The sequence below is a fragment of the Heterocephalus glaber genome, unplaced genomic scaffold (assembly GCF_053883595.1).
Source record: "Heterocephalus glaber isolate CG9 unplaced genomic scaffold, H.glaber_assembly_v1.0 deba00001743, whole genome shotgun sequence".
Taxonomy (NCBI): domain Eukaryota; kingdom Metazoa; phylum Chordata; class Mammalia; order Rodentia; family Bathyergidae; genus Heterocephalus; species Heterocephalus glaber.
In genome coordinates this window covers 786,312-797,140 of record NW_028258449.1, presented here as the reverse complement: position 1 = coordinate 797,140, position 10,829 = coordinate 786,312, and the positions used below count along the sequence as shown (strand labels likewise).

Here is a 10,829-nt window from a genome sequence, read left to right as displayed (position 1 = left end):
TCCCGAGCCTGGTGCTGGCCCTGCGGAAGGACAGCGAGAGGCGGGGCGGCCCCGGAACTGCGCGGTGGCGGCAGCAGGGCACGGGCGGCTGGGGCCTGCGGAGCGGGGCTTCCTCCTCCCGTCGGACTCGATTTCGTTCTGGGCGGGCCTGAGCCGGCATCCGGTTCCCAGCCACCCGTTTCCCCGGCCCGGGCTCCTGGCCGCTCCCCGCGGTGTTCAGCCTCAGTTTCCGTCGTCCGTGAGGCAGCGGCGCGGCCTCCAACCGACGGCACGCGGGGCTGCGGGGCCCGGCTGCTCCGCGTGGGGGCGCCCCCGCGAGGCCGGCCCGGGCGTCCGTGTGGACGCGGCGGGGCGCGTGCCCGGCGGGTGTGAGGGAGCGCGTGAGGGAGCGCGTGAGGGAGCGCGAGTGCGAGTGTGCAGGCAGCGCGGGGACCGGACAGCGCCGCCCGCGGCCGGGAGGAGGGGCCGGCGCCGAGGAGGAGGTGGGGGCGGAGGAGGGGCCGGCGCCGAGGAGCGGAGCGGAGCGCGCCGGAGAGCACCGCTGGGCGAGGGCCGATCCTACGGGCCGAGGTGAGCGGGCCCGGACCGGGGCCGCGGGGCCGCGGGGCCGCGGGGCTGGGAGGGCCGGGACCAGGCGGCGGGGCCTGCGCGGCGGCGGGGACAGGGATGGGGCGGGGGCGGCCCAGCTCGGTTCCCTTCGTCGTCTCGGGTGTGGCCGCGGGCGGAGGACGCGGGCCGGAGCCTGCTGCCGCTCCTTGCCAGTGCAGACCCGGCCAGAGCCCGGCGCCGGTCCTGACATCCAGGCGACATCCAGGCGCGGGGCCGCGAGCCGCCGCCCGCACGGAGCCGGTTCCCGGGAGGGAGGAGCCGCTGCGGGGCCGGGGACCGGGGGCCGGAGCCGGGGCCGGGCACGGGAGAGGTAGCAGGGCCCAGCCAGCGATCCGCACGCTCCCCGAAAGTTGCCCGGGATAGTGAGCCGCAGAGCGCCAGAAACGCTGTGGGGGCCGGCCGGCCGCGCGGGGGGCTCCTCAACTTCGGGCTGGCTTTCCGAGTGGATGGGCGCACGCCGCCGCGCTCCCTGATTAGAGCTCTGGAATAAACTCAAGCTGGGTTAGAGCCCAGTGCGGACCAGCAGAACAGACCGTGCCGGATTCCCTGCCTGTGAGGCCTTGCACACTCACCCACGCGCACACACCAGCCCCAGAAGATAATTTGCACAGAAATACGATGCCTGAATACAGAGCGGATTTACTATGTTTGTGGAAACTGAACATCTGGGAAAGGGGCGTGTTCTTTGGCAATTTTCTTTCTTCAGTCTTTGGAAATATTAAATGATTTCCTAAGAATCAGCTCAGTTTTGTGTGCTCATTGAGATGGGAAAAAGACCAGCACTCTGTTCCCATCCTGTTCTAGGGAGCCTGGAGGAGGGTCCTCGGCTGTTAGTGTCTCTGCTCACACCCACTTCCGGGGCTTGTGAACGGCTCCACTTAACAGCAAGTGGTCACAGCACACTTAGGCCGTGCCATGGCGCCTTTGCTACGGAAACGGGGAGCTTTCCACCAGCAGTTCAGCCTTGGGAATGCCTGCCTTCCCGTCCTGATGTTGATCGGTCTCTTGAGTCCACAGTCAGAAAATTGCACCCCAGTAACAGCGAGTACGATTGTGTTTTGGAGGTGCGCAGGTGATCTTCATTCTGCCACCTGTGTGCCGTTTTAGTCAGCGTGTTATGAAGTGAGCCACTTTAAGAACTCTTGGCTACAGTTTTGTTACCATGGAAGAAGTAGAAGTCGCCCCTGATGAGACCCAGGCTGGCCCATCTGTCTTGCCGCGTGAGAGTGGTGTGTGTCTTCCGCACCGCCGACAGGACCTGCTCAGTCGCTGTTGTGTGATTCTGCCTTCCTAGCCACCGCCTGTAGAGCTAGTACTGTTACTTGGCTGTTAAAATTGAATGTGATGGTGGTTATGATTTCCAGACAGCACAGTAGCTTTCATAAACACGACAGGACATAAGGGCAGATAGATGGGCAGATTTAAGGGATTTGGGTCTGTGTATTGATCTCTGAATGGCTTTGCATAATTCACCCAATCAGTTCATTCCATCAGCGTTCTACCTTCGAGTGTAATCACACAGTAAAAATAGGATTTTCATTATACAAACAATTAAAAGCCCAGTAAACGTAATCATAGAAGAAAAACCATTTCTTTTTCCCTTTATGAGGCAGTCTGCTATGAAGGTGTTATTTCCTCGACACATCAATATGGCTAATTTGGAGTTGTGATGCTTGTTATATAAATAAGCCATATGTTTAAATTCTACAGAAATTTATCCGTTCGGTGTTACATTAATGGATAAGCATCCCATTAAGTACCAAAGCTAAGAAAAATAGTCTGTGAAATATCTTGCTTTCATATATATATATATATATATATATATATATATATATATGATGTTATATAAGATATCTCTCTAATATATGTATAGTATATTTTCCATTAAAAGTCTTTTAAAATTTTATTTAATAAAAAAAACCCAAAATTTCATAGCCAAATAATAACAGGGTAGCATAGTTAATACACTGTGTATCATCTTCAGAGTAGCTACTCAGAGTACAAAACAAAAAAGATTCCTCTTACAAAGAAGAAACAGATAATAGCACAAAACTTCCTTTTCAGTGAACTAAGAAAAACTTAGTATAAATGAAACAAGTTAGCATATGTGTTAAAATATTTTTGAAACAATGGAATAGGTAATTTGGGGAGTTATTTGAGCTTTTCTTGAAAGATTCCTATGATCTGTCCTCCCATCGTATGCTCTTTAACGCTAGTACTGGCCAAGACTCTAGTCACACTTACTCACTTGCATATTGGTCTTTCCATGGCGGATGATGATTTCCTGTCAAACTAAAGGCTACAGACCTGATAATAAACTTGTCATATTCTTTGACAACCTTCGCATTCCCTGGTAACATGTTACTTCGATGATGAAAAGACTTTCAGAATCCTCTTCATCAGCCAGACTGGAGACTTAGGAAGCACTCCTGACTCTTCTTCCTCTCTGGAAAGCTGTATCAAGGCCCATTAACTCTCCCTCTGTAGCAGTTTCCCAAGCCCACTTCCACACCCCTTTTCTTTCATTACTCCCCCTTGCTGCTGCTGGTCACAGGTCTCCAGTCCTCATCTCTCTGTCACTGAGTTCCTTCCATTTGTCACCTCTGCCATATCAGCCTCTCTGAAATGCTTCTCCTTGCAGTGCTTCTCCAAGGATGTCTCAAGAGAATGAATGTCGCATTCATACTTATCTGGTTTTAAAGCTGGTGTTCTTTCCATCTTAGGGTGCTTCCACTTAAGGACTCTTTTTGACTTGTCTGTGCTGGGAAAGCAATGTGCATTCAGTAGAAACCATACTTGTAATTTTGAGTTTTGATATTTCTGTGAGCAGGATGATACTCTTTTGTGAGGCTGGGAGGCTGCAGCCACAGCTCCCAGTTAGCCACAAGCTCAGGAGGGCAAACAACATACTTTACAGTGTCCTAAGCTGGCTGTGTTTTTCCATTTAAGTATTCAGGGCATTACATGAGTGATGCAGTACTTTGTTGTAAAATCAGCTTTGTGTCAGCTGGTTTTGCCTGGCTGTAGCAGGCTAATGCTCTGAGCATGTTTAAAGTAGGCAGGTTAAGCTGTGCTATTTGGTAGATTACAGTAACATCCAAGAGCACCTGAAGTCCACTAGTTCCCATGGCTCTGTCCACCCTGCTAACCCTTGGCACAGACAACCCTCCTGGCCTGGTTTTCAGTCCTGCCCAAATTTGAGTTACCAACTTCATTTCCTACTTCTTTTCAATATGAACCTCCTGTGTCTCCTGGCTGGAGTTCACTGCCCTCCTGCTCATTTTCACACTTTTGTGTAAAAGTGCTTACACACTTTTGTTCTTGCCTGCTTTTCTGGTGCCTTTTCCTTTTTTCTCTGACATAACCACATTCTTTGGGTTCAAGCTCTGATCATGTTACTCTCACCAGTTTCTTCTTCTGCCCTCTCTCTGCTTCATTCTTTAGAACTTAGATACTTTCTTACACCATTACTGTTCCAGCTAGGTTGCATGTTCCTTGAGGGCGCTGGCGTGCCTCGCATTCTGTCTGGCAACCATCCCCAGGCCTTTGGTCATCCCACATCCCTGTGCATACCTGTGGAATGCAGGAGCTAAAAGGGCAGTGCAGCTTTAGATGGTGGCTTTGATGTGGTCCTGTCTCTGAGCTGCAGAGCTAAGAGCCTCGCCTGTGGCCTGACACTTCACATGACCTCATAAGTATTTGTTAACGTAGGAATTCGTGTTGACATTGAGAGGGACAGGCATTTGCAGGAGGCATCTGTCCAGTAGCTTTTCCCATTCTTCTTCTGTGGCTTTAATCAGCCTCCCCATTCATCAGTGGTAAGGATTCTGAGGACTTGGCCTTTTCCAGAGTTGAGATAATGTTGGAGCCTGGCAGTTGTGAGTTGGAGTGAAGAAGGCTGTTTTGAGGTGAAGGATGGGTCCTAGTCATGAGCTAAAATAAAAGCAGCAGGCTGGATGCCAGTATTCTGTACATAAAACAATTAGGCTAAAGTTATCCCTTCCTTAAAAGTTCATTGAATTGGCCCTAAAATTCCAGACTGTATTGCACACCTGCCCAACCTTTTTATTTAAAAGCATCCTTATAAAGTGAAAAAGAAAAAGTCATCTGGGAATCCATCTGAAGGTGAAAGGTGACGCAGGGAAGAGTTTGCACGTCCATCATGTTGTATTTAGGATAAAATTTAATTCTTTAAACTTTTACTAAAACTTACTTTGTAAAAGGCACTATGTCTGATGAGAAGAAATATAGGAGAAATAATATAGGCACTCCAGAAAAAAAAGTCTAAGAGAGCTCAGAAGGAGAATCTCCTTCATTTGGGAAGTGGAGGGGAACTTCCTGGAGTAAAGGTTGTTTGAGATGATTAAAGAATTTAGCTAAGATTTTCAGTGCTAGCATTGGGAATATAGAGAAGGGGGAAGGAGACAGGAGTAAGGTGGGGAGGGGAAGCCTGAGTTCCAGGATTTTTCACCCAGCACTGAGGATTGAGCCTGGGGGACACTGATTCACAACCCTAGCCACTTTTATTTTTGTTATGAGGCGTGGTCTTACTAAGTTACCAGGCTGGCCTGGGACTTGCATTCCTCCTGCCTCAGCCTCCGGAGTAGGTGAGATTACAGACATACATCGCCACACCTAGGGTTTTGGGTTTTTTGTTTTGTTTTTTTTTTAGCTCTAATGCAGTTCTCTATCACACCACCACTGCTTCTAAGCTGAACCCCAGCACAGGCTGTTCCGGACACTGGTGGTTTGCAGTGGACAACTGTGGCACCTAAGGAATATGTAGAAACCTGCTGTAATTGTATGTGATGACCAGGACCGTAAAGCACAGAATAGACCTTTGAAACAGCACAACCAGTATGTTCCTGGGAAGCACCCAGCTCACTTAGAATGCTCGAGAAGGGCCCCTGCTGGATGGAATGCTGCCAAAGGCCGACCCTTACACAGTAATGTAAGGAAGGAGAGGCCCACAGCGGAGGTGGCACCAGGCAGCCAGTCTGCAGCGGACACTGCCCGGGTCTCTCCAGAGCTCAGCACACAAGGAAGCACACTTCAGTACAGAGCCCTCCTGTGTCCTTGTGGCCTTACCCTCATGGACTGTAGAAGCAGGACCAATGGGTCACTTCAGGAAGACAGGTTTGGGGGGAATGTAAGGGAGGTTGTCCCACAATGGACTATGCTCTTTCAGGGGGCAGCAAGCTCCCATCACCGAACGTGTATACATGTAGGCACCCTCAGACAATGGCCTTGCTTAGTCCCATGCGTTTGTCCTGTCTTCCTCCTACAGCACTGTGAAATACACACTCACATGATCACGATTTACTGAAAAGCAAAAGGGAAGACCCAGGAGCTCAAGGAAGTTCATAGCATTGTTGAATCTGCAAACTAATAAAGGTGGTGTCTATCACTTTTGTTTGGTGTCTGACCTCCCAGCCCACCTGTGAGTCCCACACAGCCTTTGCAGTTCCCTGAGAGCTCCGTGTGCAGCTGCTGACCACACGCGACCCCTGGGCCCTACGGGCGGCAGCATCACCTGAGGAGGCGTTCCAGACCTGGAACTCCCAGAAACTAGTAACTCTTTACTGCTTTCAGCATTCATCTGATTTCACACATGAGATGCAGCACTGTTAAAGAAAAAGGCCTTTGTGTGTAATTACTGTCTGCCCTCTGCACCTACAGGTTCCCTCTCCAACCTCGACCAACCACGGGCTGAAAATATTAAAACATAATCTTGTCTGTGTCACTATTCATTAAGTCTGACAAGTGTTTAGGTCGCGTGTGTGTCGTGTACGGTGTCATAAGCAATCAAGAGGCAATTCTGATGCATGGGAGGATTGCAGAGTTTCAGTGCAAGTACAGCAATGTATGATTTTATAAAGTATCCATGGATCTGGGTTCTGTGGGCGTCCTAGAACCCATCCCTTGGGGATACCAGGGGACAGTTATGTCACATTTATATTTCTAATTTTGCAATGGTAATGGCACATTTTGCTCATGAGTGTCAGGAACTTCCTCTCTCTGTCTTCCACTCCCTTCCTCTAGGCTGAGGCCGATCCTTCTGGATGCCACCCCTCTTGCTTCCTCAGGGACCTTCCTTCATCACCTCTTGCTCTTCAGGTCTCAGCCACCCTTTTCTTTCAGCACCTAAGTCTGCATAAGTATCTTTCCTCCCGGCCCTTTCTCCCCTGGTCTGGTTCTGTTCGTCTCCTTGGTCTCAGCAGACAGCTCTGTGAGGGGCAGGTGCTCATCATTGGCTGCACCTCCTGGCCAGCTTCACCTTTGCAACCCTGTCCTCCCACGCAACTGCTGCTGCTCCCCAACACTCTTAGGTTTCCTGGCCTGGAGTAGCATTGGGGGTCATCAGTTGTGTCTGCCTTCTGCGTTGTCCCTCCCTCGTCAACGTTTTCCCCTCACCCCACTCTTAGAGCCCTTTGTCAGCTGCTCTGCTCCTCCCCACCCTCAGCGTGATTCGGCCTTTGGCTCTCCTCTCGCCCTGGCCCTGGGAGCTCCTCCACTGCTGCTTCTGCTCCCCAGTGTGGCTGCATCTTAGTCTGTTTATCCAGTTATGAATGCTTTTTTCTCCCCTGCCTCAGGAACTTTAATCTCGGGGAGCTCACAGCTCTACTTCCCCAACTCCACACCAGCAAGTTTTTCTGTGTTTTCTGTTTCAATTGATAAACCCACTTCACCAAGTTTAAAATCTGAGAGTTGCTCTGGAGTCTTCTCTCTTCTTCATGTCCTGCATTTTGCTAGCCATGAGCCCCGTTCAAGCATCTTTTTAGACTTTTGGATCTGCCCTCTCCTCTCTGTACTGTTTCCGCCATGGCTGCCTTGGTCCTGAGGATTCTTACAGTAGCCTCCTAACCAATGTCCTTGCCTCAGGCCTGGCCTGCCTCCAGTTCCATCCCCACACTGCTGACTTTCTGGAAGCCAGATCTGATTCTGACTCTCCCCTGCTGAAAAGCCTTTCAGCACAGCCCCTGTATCTTCAGGATAAAGGTTGAACTTCCTGGCATGGCACAAAAGCACCTCTGTGAGCATGGACCTCCCTTCAGGTATGTATCAGTGTCCTGCCACGATTCTGGTCCCCATGGCCTGCTGTATCCGTGGTGTTGCCACTTGCAGAAATGAGTTGTTATAAGAAAGGAAAGATGGGAGAGACAGGAACAGAAGAGGGGTTATGGGACTGGGCTCCATGCTATAGCTGTGTGGCAAGTGGCTGTTGAGCATGTGAATTACGGCTCGTTCAGAATGAGAAGCATAAAGTGTAAAGGAAGATCTCATGTGGAAACAAATGGATGTAAAATGTCTCATGAATATATTTTAATACTGATTACATATGGAGAAAGTAATATTTTATATAACCAGTTAATTAAAACATCATTAAAATTCATATTATTTTAACATGGCTACTAGACAATTTAAAATTACCTGTGTGGGTTGCATTCTAGTTATGTTGGACAGCGTTGTTACAAACCCTGTCCCCATTCTAGGAGATGCATCCCGTACAAACTGAGCCATGAGCCTTCCCAGTGATTAGGTCAGCCCTACACCGTTGGGAACCAGCAGCGTTCAGTGCCTGGAGTCCAGATAAAATTCAGAATTGGAGAGACAGATTCCAAATACCTCAGCCAGGACTCACACACATCATGTGTGCAGCGTGGAAAGCACCAGTACAGTGCATTTGTCCTCCAGCCTCCCAGGTTACCGTCAGGAGTGGGAAAAGGGAGGTCGTGTGGTGCGGCAGAAGGAGGATTTGAGCAGAAGAGCAGGGGAAGAGAAAGTAACCACACTTAGAAGCCTCCTACTTGTGAAGTACCTACTAAGACTCAGACAGCCAGGGCTCTGAGACCCCAGTCCTGCCATGAGTCCTTGCCAGTAGGTTAGGTCCCAGCTCCCCACGATCAAGCTCTAGGAACCTGAGCAGGATTATGAATCAGTGAGTCTCGAGTCTCAGTAATATGTGCACCATGCAATCATTGTGCATCAAATGAAACTGTGTGTCCACAACAGGTATGTGTTCTGCCAAAGTTAGCTATGCCTTGAGATACAAAGGGCAGCCATGTGTGCATCAATTGGCCTAAGAAGCTGAGAGGAAGGGTGGATGGGCTACCAGACCCAGAAGGTAGCATATTGCATCCTAAGAGATACTCAGAGCCCTGTGTGTCCACAGCAAAAAAACCAATCAATAGAAAGTAAGAGCCAATCAAATTGGAGCTAGAAGGAGAAGCCCTCCTGGAAGAGGAGCTGGGAGAACCAAAACAATGAAAAGCACAGTTCGGAGGTCGGATTCCCTCGAGGGCTGGTCTAGCCAGGTGGCCAGGGTCGTCCCTGGGGGCGCTTTGGATGCTGTGTTCTGTGGAGCCAGAAGGCTCTGTGAAGAGCCTCCCTTCTTGAATCCAACGTGAGCAGCTGTTTTTATTTACTTTATGCCCTGGGTATTTGGATAAGATTTGTTAGAGGAAAATGTCTTTGTGCTAAAAATAAGTTTGGAAGTCACACGTCTGTAGAAGGTGGCCTGTGAGGAGCAGTGCTTACCCTGGCGCTGCAGGACCTGGCCGGGCTCAGGCCTGCGTGGTGGGGAAGCAGCCCCTGCCTTGGAGCCTGGGTGACTCACAGGGGTCTGGCCTTGCTGTTTATCTAGGCTGCTGTGACTCAGCCTTCTCCTGGGGGTGCAAGGCCCCGCTCTGAGCACTGGAGCCAAGTGTGCTCACACCCACAGCCTGGGCTTCGAGTTCCTGTGTGGGAATCCAAGTCAGGTTGGGTCCGGGCCCTATCTCTCCAGTCCTTCTCGGAACAGTGGTGTTGCCTCTGGGCTGCAGACTGTAGTCGCTGTTACTCTCTGAGACCCCTTCAGTCCTCACACCTACCAACAGGAGTCAGGAAACCTAAGAGCTGTTGCAGAATTGAACAGTTTGCCTGCATATTAGAGGCCTTGTTCATTTTTTGCTACTATGACAGGATACCTGAGGCAAGGTAACTTTATAAAGAAAGAGGCTCATTTGGCCCACAGTTTGGAGGCTGAAAGTTCAGTCAGCACAGCGCCAGCTTTGACAAAGGACGTGCATGGAGATGTGCATGTGGGAGGGAGAGATCCTGGAGAGAGACAGGGTCTCAGGTCCCTTCTGAGGGCATGTCCCCCAGGGGCCGGGACCTCCTGGCAGGCCCACCCCTGAAAGGTCCCACCTCCCACCACTGCTGTACAGAGCTCCAGGCTCACGACACCTGGAGCTCCTGGGAACGAGCAGCACCCAGGCTGTGCCGCTGCTGCTCCCTGGTCCCAGACCCCTCGCTCCAGATGCCCTGCGGAGTGGCTGCTGCCCTGGCCTCTGGCTTCCCTCTGTACTCTGTGTGCTGCTTAGAAAGAGAAGGAGCTGGCAGGCATAGCGCACGTGTTCCTGGGTCTCCTACACCCAGGCCTGTGTCTCCGGTGGACAGGCTGGGTTGTGTGTAGGTGAGAAAGGTGGCTACCTTTTCGGTGTGATTGCAGAGCCCAGACTCCCAAAAAGGGCACTTCAGACTTCAATGGCTTCTCTTTCTTGCTCTCTAACATGTGAAAGCCTGCATTACAAAAACTCTATTTTCTTTCTTGAGACAAGTATGGTTTGAAAGAAAAAGATGAGCTTTGGAATTTGAAAGAGCTGGTTTTGACTCCTATAATTGGCTCACTATATGAACAAGATCACATTGTTTAATCCTTCTGATCTCAGTTTTCTCATGAATGAAGCAAAACTAATAGTACCTACTATTTTATGACTAAATGAGACGAAATGGGAAGTGCCTGGCAGCAACAGGGGCTCAGTGTAAGTGCTGTGGAAGTAGTAACTCAAACTTACCAGACATTTGCTCCTTGTTGAATGACTTTATAGCCCCTTCCCTGAGACTGACAAAGAAGAGAATATAAAATCGGACTGGCGAGCCCAGATTTTACCATCCCGGGTAGAAAGGATCCGAAGGAAGTGGCCTTTACATTTTGCATAAGCCTAGTCCTTGTAGTTTGCATTTGTGAAAATATTTGTCTGGGTTATGAGTACGGTGTGAAGCCATGGAAAAAAGGACTATTTACATCCTCTGTCAGGGTGGCATAACAATAAGCAAAGCTTGCATTTGAATCTGTGAATAGTCAGGTGCACTGCCATCAAAATAAACTTTTATTTCTATTCTTTGTTGACAAATTACAAATAAAGGAAGCCACTAAAATACCTGAAAAGGAAGATTCC

At 50.0% G+C, this 10,829-nt stretch overlaps 1 protein-coding gene across 3 annotated transcripts in view; it reads left to right on the top strand.

The window, feature by feature from the left end:
- The first annotated feature begins 431 nt into the window (after positions 1-431).
- Spats2l (spermatogenesis associated serine rich 2 like) overlaps positions 432-10,829 on the top strand; it is a 141,125-nt gene continuing 130,727 nt past the window's right edge. Inside the window, exon 1 of one of the 3 annotated variants that reach the window (XM_087200373.1) lies at positions 432-570. The gene's annotated coding sequence lies outside the window, so the exon portion shown is untranslated. The remainder of the gene's footprint in view (positions 571-10,829) is intronic. The other 2 variants (XM_004871675.4, XM_087200371.1) reach the window with 2 other exon arrangements.